The sequence below is a fragment of the Pan troglodytes genome, chromosome 13 (genome assembly GCF_028858775.2).
Source record: "Pan troglodytes isolate AG18354 chromosome 13, NHGRI_mPanTro3-v2.0_pri, whole genome shotgun sequence".
Classification (NCBI taxonomy): Eukaryota; Metazoa; Chordata; class Mammalia; order Primates; family Hominidae; genus Pan; species Pan troglodytes.
The window spans coordinates 74,674,843-74,700,947 of record NC_072411.2 but is presented as its reverse complement, the minus strand read 5'-3'; the positions used below and the strand labels follow the sequence as shown (position 1 = coordinate 74,700,947).

At 41.6% G+C, this 26,105-nt stretch overlaps 1 protein-coding gene across 24 annotated transcripts in view; it reads right to left on the bottom strand.

Annotated features, from left to right (window-relative positions):
- Window positions 1-26,105, bottom strand: part of PDK1 (pyruvate dehydrogenase kinase 1) — a 169,147-nt gene that overhangs the window by 72,022 nt on the left and 71,020 nt on the right. For 18 of the 24 annotated variants that reach the window (XR_010150149.1, XR_010150153.1, XR_008546819.2 and 15 more), the window contains one exon: window positions 24,800-25,006. The exons of 4 other annotated variants lie outside the window; for them this stretch is intronic. The gene's annotated coding sequence lies outside the window, so the exon portion shown is untranslated. Of the gene's footprint in view, window positions 1-24,799; window positions 25,007-25,550; window positions 25,908-26,105 lie in introns of those variants that run through there. 2 more of the 24 variants (XR_008546831.2, XR_010150155.1) reach the window with 1 other exon arrangement.

Genomic DNA, 26,105 nt, shown 5'->3' with positions numbered 1-26,105 from the left:
TAAGTTGGATTCCTAGGTATTTTATTCTCTTTGAAGCAATTGTGAATAGGAGTTCACTCATGATTTGGCTCTCTGTTTGTCTGTTATTGGTGTATAGGAATGCTTGTGATTTTTGCACATTGATTTTGTATCCTGAGACTTTGCTGAAGTTGCTTATCAGCTTAAGGAGATTTTGGGCTGAGACGATGAGGTTTTCTAAATGTACAATCACGTCATCTGCAAACAGGGACAATTTGACTTCCTCTTTTCCTAATTGAATACCCTTTATTTCCTTCTCCTGCCTGATTGCCCTGGCCAGAACTTCCAACACTATGTTGAACAGGAGTGGTGAGAGAGGGCATCCCTGTCTTGTGCCAGTTTTCAAAGGGAATGCTTCCAGTTTTTGCCCATTCAGTATGATATTGGCTGTGGGTTTGTCATAAATAGCTCTTATTATTTTGAGATACATCCTATCAGTTCCTAGTTTATTGAGAGTTTTTAGCATGAAGGGCTGTTGAATTTTCTCAAAGGCCTTTTCTGCATCTATTGAGATAATCATGTGGTTTTTGTCTTTGGTTCTGTTTATATGATGGATTACTTTCATTGATTTGTGTATGCTGAACCAGCCTTGCATCCCAGGGATGAAGCCAACTTGGTCGTGGTGGATAAGCTTTTTGATATGCTGCTGGATTCGGTTTGCCAGTATTTTACTGAGGATTTTTGCATCGATGTTCATCAGGGATATTGGTCTAAAATTATCTTTTTTTGTTGTGTCTCTGCCAGGCTTTGGTATCAGGATGTTGCTGGCCTCATAAAATGAATTAGGGAGGATTCCCTCTTTTTCTATTGATTGGAATAGTTTCAGAAGGAATGGTACCAGCTCTTCCTCATACCACTGGTAGAATTCGGCTGTGAATCTGTCTGGTCTTGGACTTTTTTTGGTTGGTAGGCTATTAATTATTGCCTCAATTTCAGAACCTGTTATTGGTCTATTCAGAGATTCAACTTCTTCCTGGTTTAGTCTTGGGAGGGTATATGTGTCCAGGAATTTATCCATTGCTTCTAGATTTACTAGTTTATTTGCGTAGAGGTGTTTATAGTATTCTCTGATGGTAGTTTGTATTTCTGTGGGATCGGTGGTGATATCCCCTTTATCATTTTTTATTGCATCTATTTGATTCTTCTCTCTTTTCTTCTTTATTAGTCTTGCTAGCAGTCTATCAATTTTGTTGATCTTTTCAAAAAACCAGCTCCTGGATTCATTGATTTTTTGAAGGGTTTTTTGTGTCTCTATCTCCAGTTCTGCTCTGATCTTAGTTATTTCTTGCCTTCTGCTAGCTTTTGAATGTGTTTGCTCTTACTTCTCTAGTTCTTTTAATTATGATGTTAGGGTGTCAATTTTAGATCTTTCCTACTTTCTCTTGTGGGCATTTAGTGCTATAAATTTTCCTCTACAAACTGCTTTAAATGTGTCCCAGAGATTCTGATATGTTGTGTCTTTGTTCTCATTGGTTTCAAAGAACATCTTTATTTATGCCTTCATTTCGTTATGTACCCAGTAGTCATTCAGGAGCAGGTTGTTCAGTTTCCATGTAGTTGAGCAGTTTTGAGTGAGTTTCTTAATCCTGAGTTCTAGTTTGATTGCACTGTGGTCTGAGAGACAGTTTGTTACAATTTCTGTTCTTTTACATTTGCTGAGGAGTGCTTTATTTCCAACTATGTGGTCAGTTTTGGAATAAGTGTGATGTGGTGCTGAGAAGAATGAATATTCTGTTGATTTGGGGTGGAGAGTTCTGTAGATGTTTATTAGGTCCACTTGGTGCAGAGCTGAATTCAATTCCTGGATATCCTTGTTAACTTTCTGTCTCATTGATCTGTCTAATGTTGACAGTGGGGTGTTAAAGTCTCCCATTATTATTGTGTGGGAGTCTAAGTCTCTTTGTAGGTCTCTAAGGACTTGCTTTATGAATCTGGGTGCTCCCGTATTGGGTGCATATTTATTTAGGATAGTTAGCTGTTCTTGTTGAATTGATCCCTTTACCATCATGTAATGGCCTTGTCTCTTTTGATCTTTGTTGGTTTAAAGTCTGTTTTATCAGAGACTAGGATTGCAACCCCTGCTTTTTTTTGTTTTCCATTTGCTTGGTAGATCTTCCTCCATCCCTTTATTTTGAGCCTATGTGTGTCTCTGCACATGAGATGGGTCTCCTGAATATAGCACACTAATGGATTTTGACTCTTTATCCAATTTGCCAGTCTGTGTCTTTTAATTGGGGCATTTAGCCCATTTACATTTAAGGTTAATATCATTATGTGTGAATATGATCCTGTCATTATGATGTTAGCTGGTTATTTTGCTCGTTAGTTGATGCAGTTTCTTGCTAGCATTGATGGTCTTTACAAGTTGGCATGTTTTTGCAGTGGTTGGTACTGGTTGTTCCTTTCCATATTTAGTGCTTCCTTCAGGAGCTCTTGCAAGGCAGGCCTGGTGGTGACAAAATCTCTCAGCATTTGTTTGTCTGTAAAGGATTTTATTTCTCCTTATGAAGCTTAATTTGGCTGGATATGAAATTCTCGGTTGAAAATTCTTTTCTTTAAGAATGTTGAATATTGGCCCCCACTCTCTTCTGGCTTGTAGAGTTTCTGCCAAGAGATCAGCTGTTAGTCTGATGGGCTTCCCTTTGTGGGTAACCTGACCTTTCTCTCTGGCTTCCCTTAACATTTTTTCCTTCATTTCAACTTTGGTGAATCTGACAATGATGTGTCTTGGAGTTGCTCTTCTCAAGGAGTATCTTTGTGGCGTTCTCTGTATGTCCTAAATTTGAATGTTGGCCTGCCTCACTAGGTTGTGGAAGTTCTCCTGGATAATATCCTGAAGAGTGTTTTCCAACTTGGTTCCATTCTCCCCATCACTTTCAGGTACACCAATCAGACGTAAATTTGGTCTTTTCACATAGTCCCATATTTCTTGGAGGCTTTGTTCATTTCTTTTTACTCTGTGTTCTCTAAACTTCTGTTCTCGCTTCATTTCATTCATTTGATCTTCAATCACTGATACCCTTTCTTCCACTTGATCAAATCGGCTACTGAAGCTTGTGCATGCGTCACGTAGTTCTCATGCCATGGTTTCCAGCTCCATCAGGTCATTTAAGGACTTCTCTACTCTCTTTATTCTAGTTAGCCATTCATCTAAGTTTTTTTTCAAGGTTTTTAGCTTCTTTGTGATGGGTTCGAACATCCTCCTTTAGCTCGGAGAAGTTTGTTATTACCGATCATCTGAAGCCTTCTTCTCTCAACTTGTCAAAGTCATTCTCCGTCCAGCTTTGTTCCACTGCTGGCGAGAAGCTATGTTCTTTTGGAGGAGAAGAGGCACTCTGATTTTTAGAATTTTCAGCTTTTCTGCTCTGGTTTCTCCCCATCTTTTTGGTTTTATCTACCTTTGGTCTTTGATGATGGTGATGTACAGATGGGGTTTTGGTGTGGAAGTCCTTTCTGTTAGTTTTCCTTCTAACAGTCAGCACCCTCAGCTGCAGGTCTGTTGGAGTTTGCTGGAGGTCCACTCCAGGCCCTGTTTGCCTGGGTATCACCAGCGGAAGCTGCAGAACAGCAAATATTGCAGAACGGCAGATGTTGCTGCCTGATCCTTCCTCTGGAAGCTTCGTCTCAGAGGGGCATCCAGCTGTATGAGGTGGCAGTCAGCCCCTACTGGGAGGTGTCTCCCAGTTAGGCTACTTGGGGGTCAGGGACCCACTTGAGGAGGCAGTCTGTCCATTCTCAGATCTCAAATTCCGTGCTGGGAGAACCACTACTCTCTTCAAAGCTGTCAGACAGGGATGTTTAAGTCTGTAGAAGTTTCTGCTGCCTTTTGTTCAGCTATGCCCTGCCCCCAGAGGTGGAGTCTACAGAGGCAGGCAGGCCTCCTTAAGCTGTGGTGGGTTTCATCCAGTTCGAGCTTCCCGGCAGCTTTGTTTACCTACTCAAGCCTCAGCAATGGAAGACGCCCCTCCCCCAGCCTCGCTGTGGCCTTGTAGTTCAATCTCAGACTGCTGTGCTAGCAGTGAGAGAGGCTCCATGGGCATGGGACCCTCCGAGCCAGGTGCGGGATATAATCTCCTGGTGCATCATTTGCTAAGGCCATTGGAAAAGCGCAGTATTAGGATGGGAGTGTCCTGATTTTCCAGGTACTGTCTGTCATGGCTTCCCTTTGCTAGGAAAGGGAATTCCCTGACCCCTTGTGCTTCCCAGGTGAGGCGATGCCCCGCTCTACTCTGTGGGCTGCACCCTCTGTCTGACAAGCCACAGTGAGATGAACCCAGTACCTCAGTTGGAAATGCAGAAATCATCCGTCTTCTGCATCGCTCACGCTGGAAGCTGCAGACTGGAGCTGTTCCTATTCGGCCATCTTGGAACCTCCCTCCTCTATTCAACATTTAAAATTTTTCTGTTTTGAGATAAACTTACAGAAAAGATGCAAAACTAAGAGTTACTAATATATATCTTTCACTGACCTTCCCTTAAGGTGAACATCTTACCGTCTAACCATAGGACAATTAGTAAAACCTGGAAATTAACACTGTTACAATACTGTTAACTAAACTGTGGAATTTATTTAAATTTTATCGGGTTTCCTACTAATATCCTTTTTCTGGTCCAGAATCCAAGTCAGCTTCCCACGTTGCATGCAGTTTTCATTTCTTCTTAGTCTTCTTCAATCCATGACAGTTTCTAAATTTTTCTTTGTCATTCATGACTTTGAAACTTTTGAAGGTTACTGTTCAGTACCTCAATTTAGGTTTGCCTGGCATTTTCTCATGATTAGATCAAAATAAAACATTTCTGGCACGAATATTACAAAGTGGTGTGACCTTCCTTCTTGGTGCATCACGTCAGTGGGTACGTGAGAATATGTCTTATTATTGGTGATATTCAGCTTAATTCTTGGTAAAGGTGGTGTCTGCTGCGTTTCTTTGTTGTGAAGTTACAGTACTTCCCTTAGAAACTAACAAATATCTTGTGGTAAAGACTTTGAAACTCTGCAACTATTCTGTTTCTCATCAAATTTTTACCTACTAATTTTAGCATCCATCAATGGATCTTGCCTGCAACGATTATTACGATAGAGCTTGCTTCATAGTGAGTTTCCAGTTTCTGCATTCCTTTTACATTTATTAATTGGAATTCCTTAAGGATGAATTGTCTCTTTTCTTTCCTTTATTTTTTACTCATTCATTCAATTATTTATTTATGTAAGCATGGACTCATGGATATTTAACTTTTTTCTGAGGGCTATAATGAAATGCTATCATTGCTTCTTTTAGTCCTTGAATTAGCACTACTTTGGCCATAAGTTGCCTCCTGTGTCCTTTTGACATGCCGCCATTATTTTTTGAGCAGTTTCTTACTTGCATTTTACAGCTTCTCTCTTTTCAGCATATGCTCCTCAATGTGGTAGCCTCAAAGTCCCATCTGTCCTGACCAAGAAGCTGGCTTACCAAGAGTGATCACCACAAGGGTCCCTCAACTTCACAGTGTATCCGATCCATCATATTCCCTGCGCCCCCTCCTGAGACTCTGATTTAGCAAGTCTGATGTGGGCTTATATCTAGATTCTGTAAATAAACACACAAAAAACTCATTAGGTGCTGATTCTGAAGCTCGTCCGTGTTTGGAAATCACCATCCTCCTTCATGGGCTATGGCAGTATGCTCCTTATTGGCCTCTAAATTGTGCTACTCAAAGTGTGATCCATGTACCAGCAGCATGAGCATCACCTGGGAACACGTTAGGCTGGGCATGGTGGTTCACTCCTGTAATCCCAACACTTTGGGAGGTCAAGGTGGGTGGATCACCTGAGGTCAGGAGTTTGAGACCAGCCTGAGCAACATGGTGAAACCCCGTCTCTACTAAAAATACAAAATCAGCCAGACATGGTGGCACATGCCTATAATCCCAGCTACTTGGGAGGCTGAGGCAGAAGAATTGCTTGAACCTGGGAGGCAGAGGTTATAGTGAGCTGAGATCACGCCATTGCACTCCAGCCTGGGTAACATGAGCAAAACTCTATCTCAAAAAAAAAAAAAAGGAAATGCAAGGTTTGGGTCTCTCTGACTTGAAGCAAAAATCTCTGGGGACAGAGCCTAAGAATCAACATTTTAATGAGCTCTTTAGGGAATTCTTATGCATGCTAGTCTGAGGAGCACTGAAATGAGCTATATTGTAATTACTAAAAATCACAGGCAGGCTAACAAAATTCATCCCTCCAGTCTAAACTCTACCTGAAGCAACTGCATCAAGTTGACCGCTTTTTTTTGCCTTCGATGTGTTTATCTAAAGATTCCCATAATTCAACATTCTCCTTTTCTTGAGTATCATCCAAACAGTTCCAAACAGATTACTTGGTGCCTCTATGAGGCTGTCAAATTAGAAAGAAAAAAAGGGGATTTTTGTTTGCAAAGAGTAATATAAATATTCCACCACAGAGCACCATTTCCTTTTTCATTTCTAGCGTCCTTCTCTCAGATGAAACAATGCCAAAAAATTGAAACAAAACAAAAATAGCAAATATGTTAATTAAGTTGTCATCTAATTTAAACTCCTTTTGTATGAGAATCACTCTTCAACAGACATATATAAGAAGTCATTTTTTCTGTTGTGTCTTAATCTATTTTGCATATTATTATCTATCCACAGCAAACCCTTCAGTAAATTATAATAATCCAGTTGGGGCAGTGCACACTGTGCAATTATGCTATCTTATTCAGTATTTTAAAAGGTGTTATTTGCGTCATTGTTAAAGGTACATGTTTATAAAGAGAAGAAAATATAGAAATGAGTATTTTGGCTAAGTTTACCCACAGTAGCCTGACTCAATCAACCACTCAGTGAAATGTTTTAAAAATCAGGTTTTTGGTATGACATCTGACCAGTCATATACATTATTTTATTACTGCATGATCAAACTGATTTATTCAATCTTGTATCCAACAAACATCCTTTCTGCCAGGTACTGTGCTGAATCTAGGGGAAATAAAGATGAATAAAAGAGTCTAACAGAGATGGAGAAGGTTGCAGTGACCACTGCTCCAGTCTCTATGGCTATGATGACAACACGCTACTTGTCCTGTCCTCTAGACACAGTCTAAGTCGTTTTTCTCTTGGAGCACCATAGGCACAACCATCCTCTTTCAGTAGTGGCGTTATACAGTGCCTCAAATAGATGTAAACATGTATTAAGAGCACAACAAAGCAACAGTTTTAGGCCAGGCACAGTGGCTTGCACCTGTAATCCCAGCATTTTAGGAGGCCAAGGCAGGTGGATCACTTGAGGTCAGGAGTTCAAGACCAGCCTGGCCAAAATGGTGAAACCCTGTCTCTACTAAAAATACAGAAATTAGCCGGGCGTGGTGGCAAGCGCCTGTAGTTCCAACAACTCCAGGAGAACCGCTTGAACCCGGGAGGCAGAGGTTGCAGTGAGCCGAGATCGTGCCACTGCACTCCAGCCTGGGCCACAGAATGAGACTCTATCTCAAAAAAAAAAAAAGCCTACTTTGTACTGTGTACATTGCTAAGCCTTTTAAATGTTTATCCAATGTCATCAGTGCAGTGCTGGTAAATGGATTTCTGGGGGAAAGGGCACGATATGTACTTTTTGCTGATTTCTGTAGTGTAAATACTCTCATCACAGCTAATTTCAAGATACCCAGTGTTTAAAAATTGGCTTATAAAATCCTGAAAATTTAACCATTGAGTCTCCCCTGGTATGAGCTAGTTCCAGCACACCACCGAATGTAATCCTCACAACAAGCCTATGTACTGGGTATTAGTATTAGTACTGTCATAGTAATGTTATCTGTATTTTACAGATAAGAAAACCAAGGGCATAAAGAAGTTAAGTAATTTGTTTAGGGTCATACAGCAAATAGCAAAGTTAGGATGTAAACCTGGGCTCTGTGAGGCTAAAGCTAGTATTATACTGACTGACATCACACTCCTTATGTGTAATAAGTATGGAATAAGATGAAAAGTTATTAAAATTCTCATTTGCATTTTCCAGATGATTCGAAAGCAGTCCTTCACATTGGAAAAGGAAGCCATTGCTTCTTTGGCTGTGAGACTTTCTCAAGTTCAAGTTGCATTTATCCTGCGGCTCAGAGCTAACCCATTCATTGAAGAGTTTGCTTTTCACTTTAAACTGTGCTTATTATCCATATACGCAAACATTTTCCACAAGGACTAATAGTAATCACAACTCTCATTTATTGAGTACTTGAAATGTGCTAGGCACTCTATACTCTGTGTGTTTCATTTTATTCAATCCTCACAACCACCCTGTAAAGTAGGCACTATTACCATTCCCATATTACACACAGGAAACTAAGGCACAGAGGAGGCTTTAAAAAGGCCCAAGCCACACAACTAATGACCATCAGAGCCAAGATTTAAGCCCCAGGCATATGTTTTTAGAGCCTGAACTATTTAACTATTATGTTATCCTAGTCAGTCCTGAAACACTACAGACAGAGGTGCTGGCTGATTTTATGTCGCAGCAGCCCAACTCCTTGTTATATTCCTTGAAGTTTTTTTCTGGTACATTTTTAAAGTCTCTCTCCCTGTCCTGTCCCTGGTCATCTCTCCTTTCTTACCTACAGCAGGTGTTTGCTGTGGCCAGAAGAGCTGGATGCCTCCTCATGCCCTCGGGGCATCTCCAAGTCTGCTTTGCTGTACACCTGTCATGCCCTTTGATGTTAACCATTCTCCGAAGATGGCACTCATAGAACTCAGTAATGGGAACTGAAGCTTCAAGTTTCATATAATGGGGGAACACATGAGTCACTGTGGGTGGCTAGCCCACCCTTGACATTTGTGGGGCCTGGGGGCAAGAATGCTAACGGAGGCCCACATACCATTTGTCTAAATATTTAGAATTATAAATCAAGCTATTAAACTGTTAAATCAAATGTACTCTGTTCTTCATAACGCTTTAGGGAGCCAGGCTGGAATTTAGAATTATTGAACTCCTCAGAGTTTCTCACAGTGGGGCAGGGAGAACTGGCCCTTAACCAAAGGCCTGTCCCATTTTCTCCCCACCCTCAGCTCTGTCCTTGCACACATGAATGTGGACATTCCAGCCCATACATCCAAGCTAGGTCCCCCTTCCCAACAAGCAGCTGCCCCTTGGCCACCCCTTGAGTCTAGGGGTGCACACACTGGAGATGTGGCCTGTCCCCAGGAAGATAGACCTAAGGAGGAGGCCTGCTTAGGCCTGGATGTGCACTCCAGGTATTTGGGCAGGAGATTCCAGGGCCCAGGGGCTAGAAGAGATGCCTTGAGGCTAAAAGAGAACTCAGCACAGCCCTCGGAAGCACAGGGCTCACGGCCACACCCCACTCCTGCAGATCTAGGCTTGGGACTGATGGTGAGTATGCTCTTCCTGGAGTACAACTTTGAACGTGTGGGCATTAAGTTTGAATGACTCAAGTATTTGACAAACGGATGAAAGGAGGTGAGGTAGTAACCTAATATTTATAAAACTGCCACCATTATGAGGTGACAGCTACATGGCAATGGCTAACAGTCACCTTTTCAGCCCCAATGTCCATAACACCAATGTGAGAGCTAATGCAATATCACCATTTGGCTAATGGCTTATAACAAACATGACATTCCAAAAAGAACTACCGTTTAATTGAAGGGAAGATTCCCAGCGCTTTCCTATGTACAATCAGAGTTACTGAGTGCTACCTCCTTCCAAAGCTCCTCTTGAATAGGCAAATTTTGGGATAATCTTATTTTAGTTCACTGAGTATGAAAACAGATGATGTCCTAAGAGAAAAGGTTTGACACTTAAATTTCCTAACTCTCACCAGAGAAGAAGAAGGAGGAGAAGGAGAAAGAGGAGAAAAAGAAGGAAGAGGAGGAGGAGTGGGAGGAGGAGGAGGAGTGGGAGGAGGAGGAGGAGAAGGAGGAGAAGGAAGAGGAAGAGGAGGAGAAAGAGAAGAAGAAGGAGGAGGAGGAGGAGGAGGAGTGGGAGGAGGAGGAGAAGGAAGAGGAAGAGGAGAAGAAAGCCAGTACCTTGGCACAAAGTGCCTGAGGGAGGGAGCCCAAGATCATGGGACACACTTGAGGATGGGACCGGCCACCCTGTCAGGAAGTCTCTATGAACACACTAGGCCCAGCTCATTCTCTCGCTGGCTCAAAGCTCTCAAACTTCCTAGCACATCAGACTCACCTGGAGGGCTTGTTAAAAGGCAACAGAGCCATTGGGTCCCACGCTGAGTTTGTGATTCAGTAGGTCTGGGGTGGGGTCCCAGATCCTGCAATTTAGCAAGTTCCCAGGAGATGCCGATGTTGTTAGTCTGGGGACACCACTTTGAAAACCTCTGCCTTAGGGTTTTCACAGCCACTCCTACACCATACTCACAGCTCAGCTTCCTCTATAACTGTGCCCCCACCACCTTCCTAATTACATAATTGATATTCCATCTTCACACCAAGTACCCACACAAGAGATTAAACTCAACAGTGTAAGCCATTTGCACAACAAAAAAGAAAAAGCACATGCAGTCTCAAGGTATTGGTAAATTCCAAAAGTCTTAACGTTAATAACATATCCTTTTTTTCCTACAATCAAACAAACAACACCATAGACGCTCCATTCTGCTCTGTATTCTTCCCCAACAGCAGTGCTGATGGGGGATGTTTTGTGGAAATCTAATCTCCAAAAATACTGACTTTCATAATTGGCCTAAACCACTCAAACTCAAACATCTCTAACTTTCTTTTGGATTTGTTAATTATGACGTTATTGTTGGAGCTTAGAAAATAATACCCCAAATGAAAGGCTCGCCAGCAGCCTCAGAACAAAGATTTTCTCTGCTCTTCTGCCCTCCCATCTCTCAGTCCCATTCTCTCCCAAGGCCAGCCATAGAAGCTAGAATTCTTCTTCCCCAAGGCAGGTTGTAGAAACCAGAATACGTTTTCCCAAAAGCCAGCCATAAAACCTAAAAATATTACTCTAATTTTTCCTCCGCCTTTTTGTATAAAAACTGGCCATAAATAAATGATCTGGGACAGGGTGTGGTGGCTCATGCCTGTAATGGAAGGCCAACACTTTGGAAGGCCGAGGCAGGCAGATCACCTGAGGTCAGGAGTTTGAGACCAGCCTGGCCAACATTGTGAAACCCCATCTGTACTAAAAAGTCAAAAAAATTAGCCGGGTGTGGTGGCGGGCGCCTGTAGTCCCAGCTACTCGGGAGGCTGAGGCAGGATAACAGTGTGAACCTGGGAGGCAGAGCTTGCAGTGAGCCGAGATTGTGCCACTGCACTCTAGCCTGGGCGACAGTGCAAGACTCCGTCTCAAAAAAAAAAAAAAAAAATGGACAAGTTACCAGATGTGGCACCTTACACCTCTAATCCCAGCACTTTGGGAGGCCGAGGTGGGAAGATCACTTGAAGCCAGGAGTTTGGGATTAAGCCTGGGCAACATAGAAAGACCCCGTCTCCACAAAAAGGAAAAAAGAATTAGCCAGGTGTGGTGGTGATTCGTGCCTATAGTACCAGCAACTTGGGAGGCTAAGGTGAGAGGATTGCTTGAGCCCAGGAAGTTGAGGCTACAGTGAGTTATGATGCCACTACATTACAGCCTGGGAAACAGAGCAAGACTGTCTCAAAAGAAGAAAGAAGAAAGAGAGAGAAAGAGAGAGGAAGGAAGGGAGGGAGGGAGGGAGGGATGGAAAGAGAGAGAGAGACAAGGAAAGAAAGAAAGAAAGAGAGAGACAGAAAGAGAAAGAAAAAGAAAAGAAAGAAAAGAAAAAGAAAGAAAGAAACAGAAAGAGAGAAACAGAGAAAGAGAAAAGAAGGGAGGGAAGGAAGGAAGGAAGGGAGGGAAGGAAGGAGGGAGGGAGGGACAGCTTCCCCTGTATATTTGGATTTTCATTCTCAAGGCTACTGTGTATCCATGTGAAATAAATTTGCATGCCCTTTCTCCTATTAATCAATTAGCCTCATGTCAGTGATTTTCAGCAAACCTTTAGAGGGCCCTTGGTCCCTACATTATCTAAACTCTTCCTGTTTCTATTTTTAACATATTATCACCTCTAACAAAAGCAGGTTACCTCTCCTTGTAAAAGACTATTGCCTCATTGTGGTTGGCTGTGAGCAGGCCACATGCTCCAAGCACATCCCTGTGTTATTTAAGCAAAACACCCTGAACAAACCAAGGAAGCAAACAGCTGCCAGCTATTACATTTCCAAACAATTGTTTGGGTCTGTAAACATACTATCTATCAATCAAACCATATATATATATTTTTCTCTCAGTCTTTGTCTGAGGGTTCTGTGTAGCCATTTGCCTTTGCTGACCTCATCTGCCAATGAGCAGGCTGAGTTCTCAGGCAGTTTTGGTTGGGTATTGCTTTTCAGGACCAGGAAGGAGGGCCCAAAGTTAGACGTAGTGTCTAAACTCACATCAAACCTAAATATACACTTATGAATAAATATAAGACATCTTCTCCAGTGAGTCTCAATTTCTGTTCACAGTAGATACTGTCCATAACTTAACCGTACTAAAATGTTTACATTCTCCAGTAAGTATCCTTCTATCCCTTGTCAAGGGGAAAATCAAACAGGATAAAGTTTAAAGACAAAAAAAATTTCCTGGCAGTAGTCCATGGCCTCTATCACATTGTCCATTTGGAATATTTCTTCGGCTTTATGGTTTGTCCACTGATTTCCATAATCCAGTCCTATCTCCTTGGTCCATATCCTCACATTTGTTTCACCTTCCACCTAGTCATCTGTTGCTGAGGCAAATGTCACTGCTGACTCAGTCAGTGTTGATTACTATGCCCTGTCTACGCAGACTAAAACCACAATGATTGTGCTCATTCTTTACATGTCTCCCCTAAAGCCCACATAAAGGTTGGAGTCCCTTAGGGCAAAAGTGTGATGACAGCATTAGATTCCCTCACCCATTTTGCTGATTTTTTTTGTTTGTTTGTTTTTGGAGAGCGAGAACCCATGCCCAAAAGATGGCACTAATCCCTTCATGAAGATGGATCCCTCATGACCCAACGTCCCTTAAAAATACCACCATTTCTCAAAACTGTTACACTGCAGACCAAGCCTCAAAATGAGTTTTGGTGGGGGCAACCATATTCAAACCATAGCATATAGCATATTTAAGTTAGCATCACTTATTTTGGGAATGAAAATAATTCTACATAATTTACTGAACAAAAATCATAGCATATTTTGTGGTTTTATGTTAGGTGCTTTTAATCGCAAAGAATAGAGAACTCTGGTTGTCTCCAATTAGGGAAGTCTATTATAAATCATCTTGTAGTAATAAGGAAACGGAGACCTCAGACACATGGCTAAGACACACGGGAACCTAGAAAAATCAAGTGCCCAAACTTCACAGGAAGAACAGGGACTCCATTAGCCAGACCCTTTGGAGAGTGAGCACACAGGTCATTCAGGATATAGGTGGCTCCTGAATTCTTGTAACTGTGTAGCTCCCTCCACGGCTGGCTACATAGTGTTTAAGGCCACTGCAAAATGAAAATGTGAACCCTTTTGCTCCAAAAGCAGGAAAAATTTACCATTAAAGATACTTGGCTAGGCATGGTGGCTCATGTCTGTAATCCGGCTTTTGGAGCAAAAGGCCTCACATTTTGGGAGGCTGAAGTGAAAGGATCACTTGAACTCCGGAGTTTGAGACCAGTCTGCACGGCATAGTGAGACCTTGTCTCTATTTTAAAAAATAAAATTTTTTTAAAAAGGTACTAAAATGTTTTTTCTTTTCTTCTGCAGTTTCTCTCTCACCTTGTCGTGACGTTTTTACATGCTATTTGATGCCATTCCAAGTTATAATTATAGATTATCAGCATTTTTACCTTCATCTTGATATGGTGTGATGCCATTTTTAAATGCAAATATAAGAACGTTTAATTTATATGTGGAATCATTAAAATTCCAAACCTTTAGCTAGACACAGAGTGCTGATTGGTGTGTTTACAATCCTTTAGCTAGACACAAAAGTTCTCCAAGTCTCCTACCCAATTAGCTAGACACAGAGCATTGATTGGTGCATTTACAAACCTTTAGCTAGACACAGAGCACTGATTGGTGCATTCACAATCCTTTAGCTAGACAGAAAAGTTCTCCAAGTCCCCACCCGACCCAGAAGCGCAGCCAGCTTCACCTCTCAATAAGATTTAAGTATAGATATTTCCTAGTTTTATGCTACATATTATACTGAATATGAGCTCTTTAACGGATAAAGACCATTATATAGATTTTACCTATATGATTCCACCAAAGAAATAATATTTTCTACACGTTAATATTTCAGTGGAAATTCAGTTAATAATTTTCAAAAACAGTTTCTTCCTCCCACTGACTTCATAGGAAGGAGGATTTTATGTCTTTGGAAATGTATGTCAGCAAGAAGATAAAATGGCAGTTAAGGGTTCATTTTAATTTGTTTTCTTCACTTGTTTATTTTTGGCTTTGTAGTAACGAGTGGCATCACCTAAGACACTTCATTCATGATAATAAAATGTCGTTTTCTTCATGAGTTACTTTTTAAAATAAAAGTGCCATCTCTGACCATGGCAGCAGTCCATGGTGTTTCTTTCTTGGGCCCATACTTGGGCAGGTTGGTTGATCACCAGTTGCTTGCATGACTGTTTCTATCCAAGTAGCAATTATGAAAATCAACCAAACATAAAGGAATTTATTTATTTAACTTAATATTGGTTTTTATCAGCTTTCTCCCTACTCCATTTAAAAAAAAATAAATGCAGGCTGGGCGCAGTGGCTCACACCTGTAATCCCAGAACTTTGGGAGGCTGAGGGTGGATCACCTGAGGTCAGGAGTTTGAGACCAGCTTGGCCAACATGGTGAAACGCCATCTCTACTAAAAATACAAGAAAATTAGCTGGGCGTGGTGGTGTGCGCCTGTAGTCCCAGCTGCTCGGGAGGCTGAGGCATGAGAATTGCTTGAACCTGGGCGGTGGAGGTTGCAGTGAGCCAAGATTGCACCACTACACTCTAGCCTGGACGACAGAGCGAGACTCCATCTCAATAAAATAAAAAAATAAGAAGATAAATGCAGCCTATTGATGTAGAAGTAGAAAAGAGAGCAGATCAGAATGAAAGTACTAAGTTATGTGTTTACCTAATCAAATCAACTAAATTATGGTGACTTAAATGTAAATCTACAGAAAAGTGGATTAAAATGGGAGAAAAACAAAAATTATTGATTATACTATTTCTAAATATCCTAAGGATGATAAAGAATTCTGTAGACCAAAGAGTCCCAACATTTATTTATCCTTGATAAAAGAATAATTTTAAATGGGTTAAGGTGTATCAGGTACGGGGCCAACTGAGGCTGTTTGGTAGGCATTAAAGAAATATCCAGTGAAGAGAAATAGGCAGAATAAGTGACCTCTGTGGATGTTTAGTGGGGAGCATGTGAAATGTTCTAACTGAGCAGTGAAGGGTCCTTCATCAGAAAATGTGTTCCAGAACAGAGCACCAAACTGCCAGCGTCAGGGAGCTGCTCCAGAACAGGTCAAAGTGGGAACTAAGGAATACTTGGAAACATGAACCATTTTTTAAAAGTTATCTACAAAGCTGCCTTATACAGAAATCACTTGAGTCAGTTCTAATGCAGATTCATTAACCCGTTCTAGACTCTTCTTTCTCATAAGTGTTATTGAAATCCTGCAATAACATAAACAGTTATATAAACAGCTTATGTATTATAAACTGAGCCAGGGATTCTGGGGAACTTAAGTTCTGGAGTAGGAAGGAGACTTACTGTTTACCCTTTGGTACGGTTTGAGTTTTTTTCTATGCGCTTTTTTATTGTTTGCATTGGAGGGAGGAGGGTAGTAGACTGACATCGTCTGGATGTTTGTCCCTTCCAAGCCTCATGTTAAAATGTGATCCCCAGTGATGGAGGTGGGGCCTGGTGGGAGATGTATGGACCATCGGGTAGATCCCTCATGAATGTCTTGGTGCCATCCTTATGGTAATGAATGAGTTCTTGCTTTTTTTTTTTTTTGAGACGGAGTCTTGCTCTGTCGCCCAGGCTGGAGGGCAGTGGCGTGATCTCAGCTCACTGCAACCTCCACCTCCCAGGTTCAAGCGATTCTCCTGTCTCAACCTCCTGAGTAGCTGGGATTGCAGGTGCCCACCACCATGCCCAGCTAATTTTTGTATTTTTAGTAGAGATGGGGGTTTCACCATGTTGACCAGGCTGGTCTCAAACTCCTGACCTCAGGTGATCCACCCACCTCAGCCTCCCAAAGTGCTGGAATTACAGGCATGAGCCACCGCGCCCGGCTGAGTTCTTGCTCTTTAAGTCACCTCGAGAATATGATTGTTTAAAAGAGCCTGGCACCTTCCTCCCCCTCTCTCTCCCGCCCTCTCTCACCATGTAATGTGGGCTCCCTTCGTCTTCCTCCGGGAGTGAAAGCAGGCTGAGGCCCTCACTAGAAGCAGATGCTAGTGCCATACTTCCTGTACAGCCTGAAGAACCATGAGCCAAATAAACCCCCTTTCTTTATAAATTGCCCAGCCTCTGGCATTCCTTTATAGCAAAGCAAAACAGATGAAGACATAGACCTTCTGTAGATACGTCTCATTTGTGTTCACAGGATTCTAATTTGTGGAGGTGACTGTGTGCTGACATGGAGAGGCCAAGGCCACTGGAAGAAGAATTTCTTACATTTCCCAAGAGAAGAGGCAAAACCACGCCATGTGGGGCCACAAGGGAAACATCAGTTTTGGTTAGGAGGCAGAAAGGAGCCAGAGGAGAGCCTAGGTCACAGCTTTTACTGGGTTTCCACAGGAAAACCAAGGCAAGGTACGGGAAGCAGTTTAAGATTGGCTAGTATGAATAATTCTGGTGGGCTTTGAGCTATTGGGGTGGTGCCTGGTTGACCAGTGACAGCCCCTGGAATGATGTGGGGAAGAGGAAATACTGGGTTGGTGTGTGAGGTTAAAGAGAGCAGTTGGCTTGCATATGAAAGGCATACTCCCAAGTCATTTGTTCACTATGTTTAGGAATTAGCCCCGGGGGGAGGGGGAGGGCAGCAGTCTCTCCCGGGGTCTGTAAGGCCCCCAAATGCCGAGCATCAAGAATACAAAAAACAGAAAAATAGTTAATACAGGGTGCGGTGGCTCACACCTGTAATCCCGGCACTTTGGGAGGCCAAGGAAGGTAAATCACTTGAGGCCAGCAGTTTGAGACTAGTCTGGCTAACATGGCAAAAACTCATCTCTACTAGAAATACAAAAATTAGCCAGGTGTGGTGGCAGGCGCCTGTAATGCCAGCTACTCGGGAGGTGGAGGCAGGAGAATCACTTGAACCCGGGAGGGGGAGGTTACACTGAGCCAAGATCGCACCATTGCGCTCCAGCCGGGGCAACAGAGCAAGACTCTGTCTCATCCCCCAGCCCCCCAAAAAAGTTAATACAATTGGCCGTGTGATAAATAGATGCCAGACAAATACAGAATCTAAGAAAGCATGGTAAGAATAAGATTATAGGAATGAAATACATTTTTATATAAATTTTACTGTGAAATAAATATGCAGTCATGTAAATCCTACTGCTTCTATAGTTTATAGAAACATATATAGGGTATAAGTGTTCAGACAAATACTAGATTTATGTATTGAACAATGCAGTGATATTGTAGACTTAAACACATATAGTGAGATTTCACTATTTCTGATGAAACAGTTATGCAAGTCTACATTTTAGGTTGTGCTTGATTTGAGGGGGAAAAGCAGGGAGTATTTTAAACAATTAGTTTTCAATGGAATAAAGAATGTTGACATTCTGATAAGAGTTCCTTCATGAAATGCAATTACAATGACTGTTCATTATAATGCACTAATACACTGCAGTTACTTCATATAAAGAGGGTAAAGTTTCCTTAGAGTTTTTATAAATTATGTATTTTCTTTTTGAAAATAAAAAACCTTATCTTTTTTTTTTTTTTTTTTTTTTGCATTTTAAGAATAGATTGCCTTAATCAAGAGATTAGAAGGTAGGATTGAGGAATTCTTTGTACCTGAACATGAAAAAGGAAACATGTTCAAAGTTCACTGCAGCAATGATTGTAATAACAAATGAGTGGAAATAATCCAAAAGTCTCTCAGTAAAGGAATTTATAAAATACTATCCAGACGTTAAAATAAGTAGATTACGGCTGGAAATGGTGGCTCACGCCTGTCATCCCAGCACTTTGGAAGGCCAAGGCAGGCAGATCACTTAAGGTCAGGAGTTTGAGACCAGCTTAGTCAACATGGTGAAACCCTGTCTCTACTAAAAATACAAAAATTAGCTAGGCATGATGGTGCGCACCTGTAATCCCAGCTGCTCAGGAGGCTGAGGCAGGGGAATCACTTGAACCCGAGAGGCAGAGCTTCCAGTGAGCTGAGATTGCGCCATTGCACTCCAGCCTGGGCAACAGAGCGAGACTCAGTCTCCAAAATAATAATAATAATAATAATAATAATAATAAATAATAATAATAATAAAATAAATAGATTACATCTATATCTTCTAACACAGCAAGAACTAAAAAACATAATGTTGAATGAAAATTGCACAAATATCATAGACTTGGCCAGGTGCGTCGGCTCACGCCTGTAATCCCAGCACTTTGGGAGGCTGAGGCGGGCAGATAACCTGAGCTCTCAGGAGTTCGAGACCAGCCTGGCCAACATAGTGAAACCCCATCTCTACTAAATATACAAAAATTAGCCAGGCCTGGTGGAGTGTGCCTGTAATCACAGCTACTTGGGAGACTGAAGCAGGAGAATTGCTTGAACCCAGGAGGTGGAGGTTGCAGTGAGCCGAGATCGTGCCACTGCACTCTAGTCTGGACAAGAGAGCAAGGCTCCGTCTCAAAAAAAAAAAAAAAAAAAAAAAAAAAATCATAGACTAAAGATATCATACAGGCAAAATTTTAAAATCCATAAAACAATACTGGGAGGGTGAGATATGAGAAAGGAAAAAGAGAAGTAGGAAATTTTCATTGGTCATAATAATTTTATTAATAAAATTAATTAAGCTAATACATAAAATAAAAACTTTATTATATTTTTACTAAAAAGAAGAAAATTGAATTGAAGCAAATATAAAATGTCAATATTTGTTCATCTGCAAGGCTGGCTTATGGGAGTTTGTTACATATTGTACTTTTCAAAAAACTTTAATTAAAAAAACTACAAGCAAAACAAAAAAATAGATTGGCTTTATCTACAAAAAATGTAGGAATGCTCTTAGCATTATAAATTATTAGAATCAGCAGTGCATACAGTAATTTGGAAAGTTAATAAGCATTTCTAGAAAATGATCAGTTCTGATTTTGATCAATTGGAAGTGTCAAGAAAATGGACTAAAAAAAAAAAAAAAGAAAGAAAGAAAATCAACAAATACAAAATATCAAATAGGGCCAGGCTCATTGGTTCACACTTGTAATCCCAGGGCTTTGGAAGGTCACGGCAGGAGGATCACTTGAGACCAGGAATTTAAGACCAGCCTGGACAACATAGTGAGACCCTATCTCTAAAATAAAAATTTTTTTTTTAATTAGCCAAGCATGGTGGTGCATGCCTATAGTCCCAGCTACTTGGGAGGCTGAGACAGGAGGATCGCTTGAGCCCAGGAGTGTGAGGCTGGAGTGAGTTATGATTGCTCCACTGCATTCCAGCCTGGGCAACAGGGTGAGACTTTGTCTCTAAAAAGGAAAAAATATTAAATAAAAATGTATACTATATTTCTTTGAATCAAAACCATCTATGTTCCTTTTTTTTTGAGACGGAATCTCATTCTGTCGCCCAGGCTGGAGTGCAGTGGTGCAATCTCAGCTTACTGCAACCTCCGGCCTCCCGGGCTCAAGCAATTCTCCTGCCTCAGCCTCCCGAGTAACTGGGACTACAGGTGCGCGCCACCACACCTGGCTAATTTTTCTATTTTTAGAAGAGATGGGTTTTCACCATGTTGGCCAGGATGGTCTCGATCTCCTAACCTCGTGATCTGCCCACCTCGGCCTCCCAAAGTACTGGGATTACAGGCGTGAGCCACTGTGCCCGGCCAAAACCATCTATGTTCTAATGCATCATTATTTTGCGTACCACAAAGGAGACAGGTGGAGGGAACACTGCCAACTGCCAACAATGACTATTAGATGTCATTAATCTAAAGATGAATCCACATTGCAGACATGTTCAAATGTAAAGCAAAACAAAACAAAGTACATATTAGAACTGGCAAAATGCAATAAGCATTTTGTACTGGATCTTCCATCACAAATTAGCCCAACAAAGCATGCACTGGATCTTTACCAAAAAAACTCACTAAAATTCTTTCATGAAGGAAGATCTAAATAAATGGAGTAATACACTGTATCTGCAGTTGGGATGACTTATTATTGTAAAGAGTTCCCTTTTTCCTATATTAATCTATAAATTTAATGCAATTCCAGTCAAAATTCCAAGGGAAGGTTTTTGTTGTTGTTGTTGTTGTTTTTTTTTTTTTTTTTTTAGACAGAGTCTCACTCTATCACCCAGGCTGGAGTGGAGTGCAATGATGCAATCTCAGCTCACTGCAACCTCCGCCTCCTGGGTTCAAGTGATTCTCCTGCCTCAGCCTCCCTATAGCTAGGATTACAGGCTGCCATGCCCAGCTAATTTTTTTATTTTTAGTAGACGGGGTTTCACCATGTTGGCCAGGCTGGTCTTGAACTCCTTACCCCAGACGATCCACCTGCCTCGGCCTTCCAAAGTGCTGGGATTACAGGTGTGAGCCACCACATCCGGCCACAAGGGAAGGTTTTTAAAAGACCTGAATACTTTATTCTAAAGTTTATATAGAAAAATTAAAGTCTAAGTAAAGCAATTTCAGAAAAGAAGGGAAAAGGTAGGCTGTGTCAGAAGTGTATTCGTATACCAATATCACAAAGCCCTAATATAAGAGTTGCATAGACAAGGGATGATTTAACTCATGCTACAGGCTAAGAGACAGTTGGGTTGATATTGACAGCTAAACAATGCTACCAGTCATAGAGGTTCTTTGAGTTTTCCTGTCCTTATATCCTTAGGATATATACCTTTGTCCCCAGGTATGTTACCTCAGAATATTGTCTACATTCTAGGCAAGAAAAGAAGGAAAGGGAGCAGAGAAGAATGACTTTCTGTGAGATCTTTTTACTCAGGAAACAAAAATCACCCTAGGGAATTTTGTCTCCATCTCATTATTTATAACCTTACCACATGGCTAACCTCTGCTGCAAGGGTCTGAGAAAATGAATATTTTGGCTGAGTATATATATTGCTGTCCCAAACAAAACTGGGAGGCCAGTCCACAATGGTGGATGTTAAGTGCACATGCATAAGCAGAGAAGGTTGGTTCTGTTAGTGAGAATGAAAGACAATGAATACTGAATCATAATTAGGAGAATCTGCTTTAAGAGAGGACTGCGTCTTCTAGTAAACAACACAACAATCAGTACACATCTGGCACAAGCCAAACAAACTAATTGTGGAATAGAATGACATAGGATGGGATGGGATGGAATGAAATAGAAAAGAATAGAAAACTCAAAATAGACACGTTTATATGGTAATTTGTTATTTGATAGAGGTGGCCCCACAAAACAGCAAGAAAGGGGTACATCGTTTAACAGATGGCATTTGGAAAATTGGCTCATTGTATATAGAAAAATAAAGCTGAAACTTTGTCACCCTATATATAAAGATGACTTCCAAATGGATCAAAGACCTAAATGTGAAAGGTAAAGCTATGAAGTGAACATAGAATATGTAGAAGAATATTTTTTGAGTACCTGGGGATGGAGAAGGACTTCTTAAGGTTCCATGAGAGGGTGGCTGAGCACAGTGGCTCATTGCCTATAATCCCAACACTTTGGGAAGCCAAGGTGGGAGGATCGCTTGAGGTCAGGAGTTCAAAATCAGCCTGGCCAACATGGCAAAACCCCATCTCTACCAAAAAATAAAAAATTAGCCAGATACGGGGGTATGCACCTGTAGTCCCAGCTACTCATGAGGCTGAGGCACGAGAATTGCTTGAACCTGGGAGGTGGAGGTTGCAGTGAACCGAGATCGCGCCACTGTACTCCAGCCTGAAAGACAGAATGAGGCCCTGTCTCAAAAAAAAAAAAAAAAAAAAAAAAATTCCATGAGAGGGTAAAAAATAGGTGGATATGACCATATGAATATTAAGGATCATTATTCAATGAAGGACATGGTAGATAAGACTCACAATTGGATGATCACTTGGGAGAAGATAGAGCTTTCTGTGATGATGAAATGTTTTCTGTCTGTACTCTCCAATATGGTAGTCATTATCCACACTGGGTTACCAAGCACTTGAAATGGGGATAGTGCAACTGAACAACTGAATTTTTAGTTTTAATTCATTTAAATTTAAATAGCCATCTGTGGCTAGTGGTTACCATATGGAGCAGTGCAGAACTAGGGTAATTTGAAGTACTCTAGCAGATCAATAAGAAAAAAATACAAGATTGTCCAATATAAAAATAGGTCAAGAATATAAATAGGTTTACAGAGGGGAAGCCCAAGTACATAGTTTTTAGGAAAAGATCCAAAATCACAAGTAAATAAGCAAAATACAAATTAAAACCATAAGATAGTATTGCTAAAATTGGAAAGTCATATGATCCCAAGTGTTAGTAAGGATGTGGGGAAGAGCAACCCTCATTTACTGCTGAAGGTTGGGGAGTAGTAGGCTTGTGCAGCCATTTTGGAATGAAGTATTTATATATCAAATGATCAATCAATCCTTCTCACCTTCCTTAGAACAACTCACACACAGATTGTTGAGGAGGTGAATGTGAAACTGAATACTTCCCTTGACCTCCTCACAGGACTAGCCAAAGGGTTGGCTCGTTTACTCAGCCCACAGCTTTCAAACCTTCACGGGACGGGGAGCATGCAGGTGACAGGGTACAGAGGCCAGGATGAGCACTTCTGGCCAATCGGCAGGAGCAGAACTCCATGCAGGCCTGCAGCAGCACCTACGGGTTGCCTGTGACTCCTGATGCCCCAGAGGGAGTGTTACAGTGTGTTCTCTTAGCTTTGCTGTCTGCAGACGGCTAAATGTTTCATAGCTCAGTGTGACAGTCCTCTGTATCCCAAGCTCTTGTTTGGTGTCCAGGAAGAATCAGGTCACACGAACAAATTGAAGGGTGGTGAGTGTGGAGGATTTTATTGAGTGGTGGCAGTGGCTCTCAGCGGGATAGGGGGCTGGAAAGGGGATGGTTTGGGAAGATGGTCTTCCCCTGGAGTTCGGTCTTCCCCGGCTGAACTCTTCTCTGAGATCTCACTGTCAAACCATCCCTCTGAAGTCAAGCTGCTTCTCTCTGATGTCCGGCTACTTCTTCTCTTCTTCCTTTTTCTGCCACTCTGCCACTCCACCAGTGGGGCCTGTGGGGTTTTTACGGGTACAGGATGGGGGGGTGGGAAGGGACAGGATGGTTTTGGAAAAGGCAACATTCGGGCAGGAAAACAGGAATGCATGTTCTCACTTTGGGCCATGGGTCTAGGCTTGAGGGTGTGGCCCTCGCCGGGGACCACCCTCTTCTACCCAGTATTTCCCTGCCTCCTGTCCATATCACATGTACAAAGATGAAAGGCGCCCATCACATTTTTTTTTTGAGCCGGGGTCTTGCTCTGTTGCCCAGGCTATAGGTACAGTGGTATGATGAAGGCTCACTGCAGCCTCAACCTCCTCAAGGCTCCAGCAATCTTTCCACCTTAGACTCCTGAGTACCTGGGACCACAGGCATGCACTAACACACTTGGCTAATTTATTTTTTATTTTTATGTTTGGTAGTGATTGTGTCTCCCTATGTTGCCCAGGATGGTCTTGAACTCCTGGGCTCAAGAAGTCCTCCCAACTCAGTCTCCCAAAGTGCTGGGATTACAGGCATGAGCCACCATGGCCCACAACATTAAGACAGTAGAGATTTAGAGGCAATGTAAGTTTATCGTGGGTGGGAATGGAGATGTTAAATCTGATGGAGGTATACTATGGAATACTCTGTTACAGTCAGAAATAATGAACCAGAGTTACATACAACAACATGAAGAGGGCTGGGAAGTCTAGTATTAGGTGAGAAGGGTAAGAAATAGAGTGAGATGTGATAGTATGATCCTATGAACACGGGTTTCCAAAATCAACTCACCCAGAAATAGTTATATATTATTCAAAGATGTTTATATAACCAAGGCCATATATCAAACACATTACTCTTGCTTGGTACCTACTGACAATTTTGCACCATGAAGTAGAGGGTGAAAGGGAAGTGGGGGGCAGGGATCAGGGGGAAAAAGAGAAAAGGCTACTGCAACAGGAGTGATGATTATATACCATAAAGGAAAAGAAAGAATTATCTTAACCCTCAAACCTGTTATAGAACTGAAATGGGTTCTACTAGCCCGGCACCGTGAGACCAGATATCCACATGGTGGTTTGCAGCACAAGAAAGTGTTTTATTGGCTGGGCGCCAAGCAAGGAGGCTCAGGTAGCTAAGCTAACGCTTAAACCTTGACCTTCCCTATGACTAGCAGGTAAGGGTTTGTAAAGCAGGGGTAAATTTCAGGAAAGCAGAAGCTATAGGCAAAATAATAAATCAATGATTTATGGTCAAAACCATAAATCAAGGTTACACATTGGTTTTGGCCTTAAACTACAGGATATCTTGAAGCAGGGGCTTATAGGTCATAGACAGATTCAAAGACTTTCTGATTTGCAATTGGTTTGAGGAGGTTTAATAATTTGGGGTCAGCAGAAAAGAATGTTAGGTCCAGCTCATGGGTGTGACTTTCTCCACGCCCCGCGGGAAGAAATTTAGAACAAAAGATGGTGGTCAGAGTTCAGGTCCCAGATCTCACTTATCTGAGGTCTACGTGCAAGTGGATGTGCAAGCAGATCTGTTTGGTGAGGGTTCGGTTTCTGAAAAACAATTTGGAGACATATGTTACAATGTTATCTTTGGTTTGTATATGGGAACCAAATATCCCTTGATTCTAGCTTCCTTGGCTCTTGCTTTAGGCTACCTTCTTGCGTATCAAGTTGCTTATTTACTTCTCAGGGCTAACTAGGTGCATGGAACTTGAAGGAACTCAAGATTTTCCTTAATTTCCATGCTTCGGGGGGGCCCACAGGCCTCTAAGGAGGTCCTTACTCCACCTCACATCTGATGTCCAAGGGAAGAGAGAACAAAATATGGTCCAGTATGTGAATTTCCTAGATCTTTTAAGGACTATGTATGGCTTTCTTGATACTGTGCATATTTTTTGAGCTAAATAGAAGCATGTTCTGTGTTCTGCTGCCTCTTTTATGTCAGTGCTTGCTTTAAACATAAGCATGTTTATAATTCATCATATTGGGCTCTGCTCATTTCTATAAACTCTACCAGCTGCTGTTGCTTTGGCACAACAGAGTATTTTATGTTCCACTGAAGTATTTCCCCGACGAACATAATGCTTTATGAAACCTGTATTGCAGAAAATGTCTGAATGTTGAATTGAAACCATGAGAACTGAAGAGTGAATGGGCCAAGATCAGAGCTTGTGACAATCCACAGGTGGCCCTGGATGCAGGTTTAGATACTATTCTTTCAGACAGTGTTCTCAGCCGTGTGCATCATTCAATCCTCCACATCTGAAATGATTTGCATAACCATGTTGCTGGGCCTGGGACAAAATTCCTATGGCAGTGTTGAAGCTTTTTCAGATTCTCATTCTCTCCCCTCTTTTTTTCTCTATCTTTTAGAATTCTGCAAGAATGGATTTGTGTGGGGTTTTCTTTTCTGTAGAAATTGATGTTGTATGTCTTTCATAAGTGTTCAGAGCTGAGAAAGAAAGGGATTGGATACTGTTGTATTTTACTGTGCCTTCTATAAGACATTTCAACAATCTCTGTAAATTAGTTTATCTTGTTTTTTATTGATTTCTTAAATAAATTAATTATCTATCCCAAAAGAAGGTGTGACATTAATTTCTTTTCTTTTTTTTTTTAAGTGCAGTGGCATGATCATAGCTCACTGCAG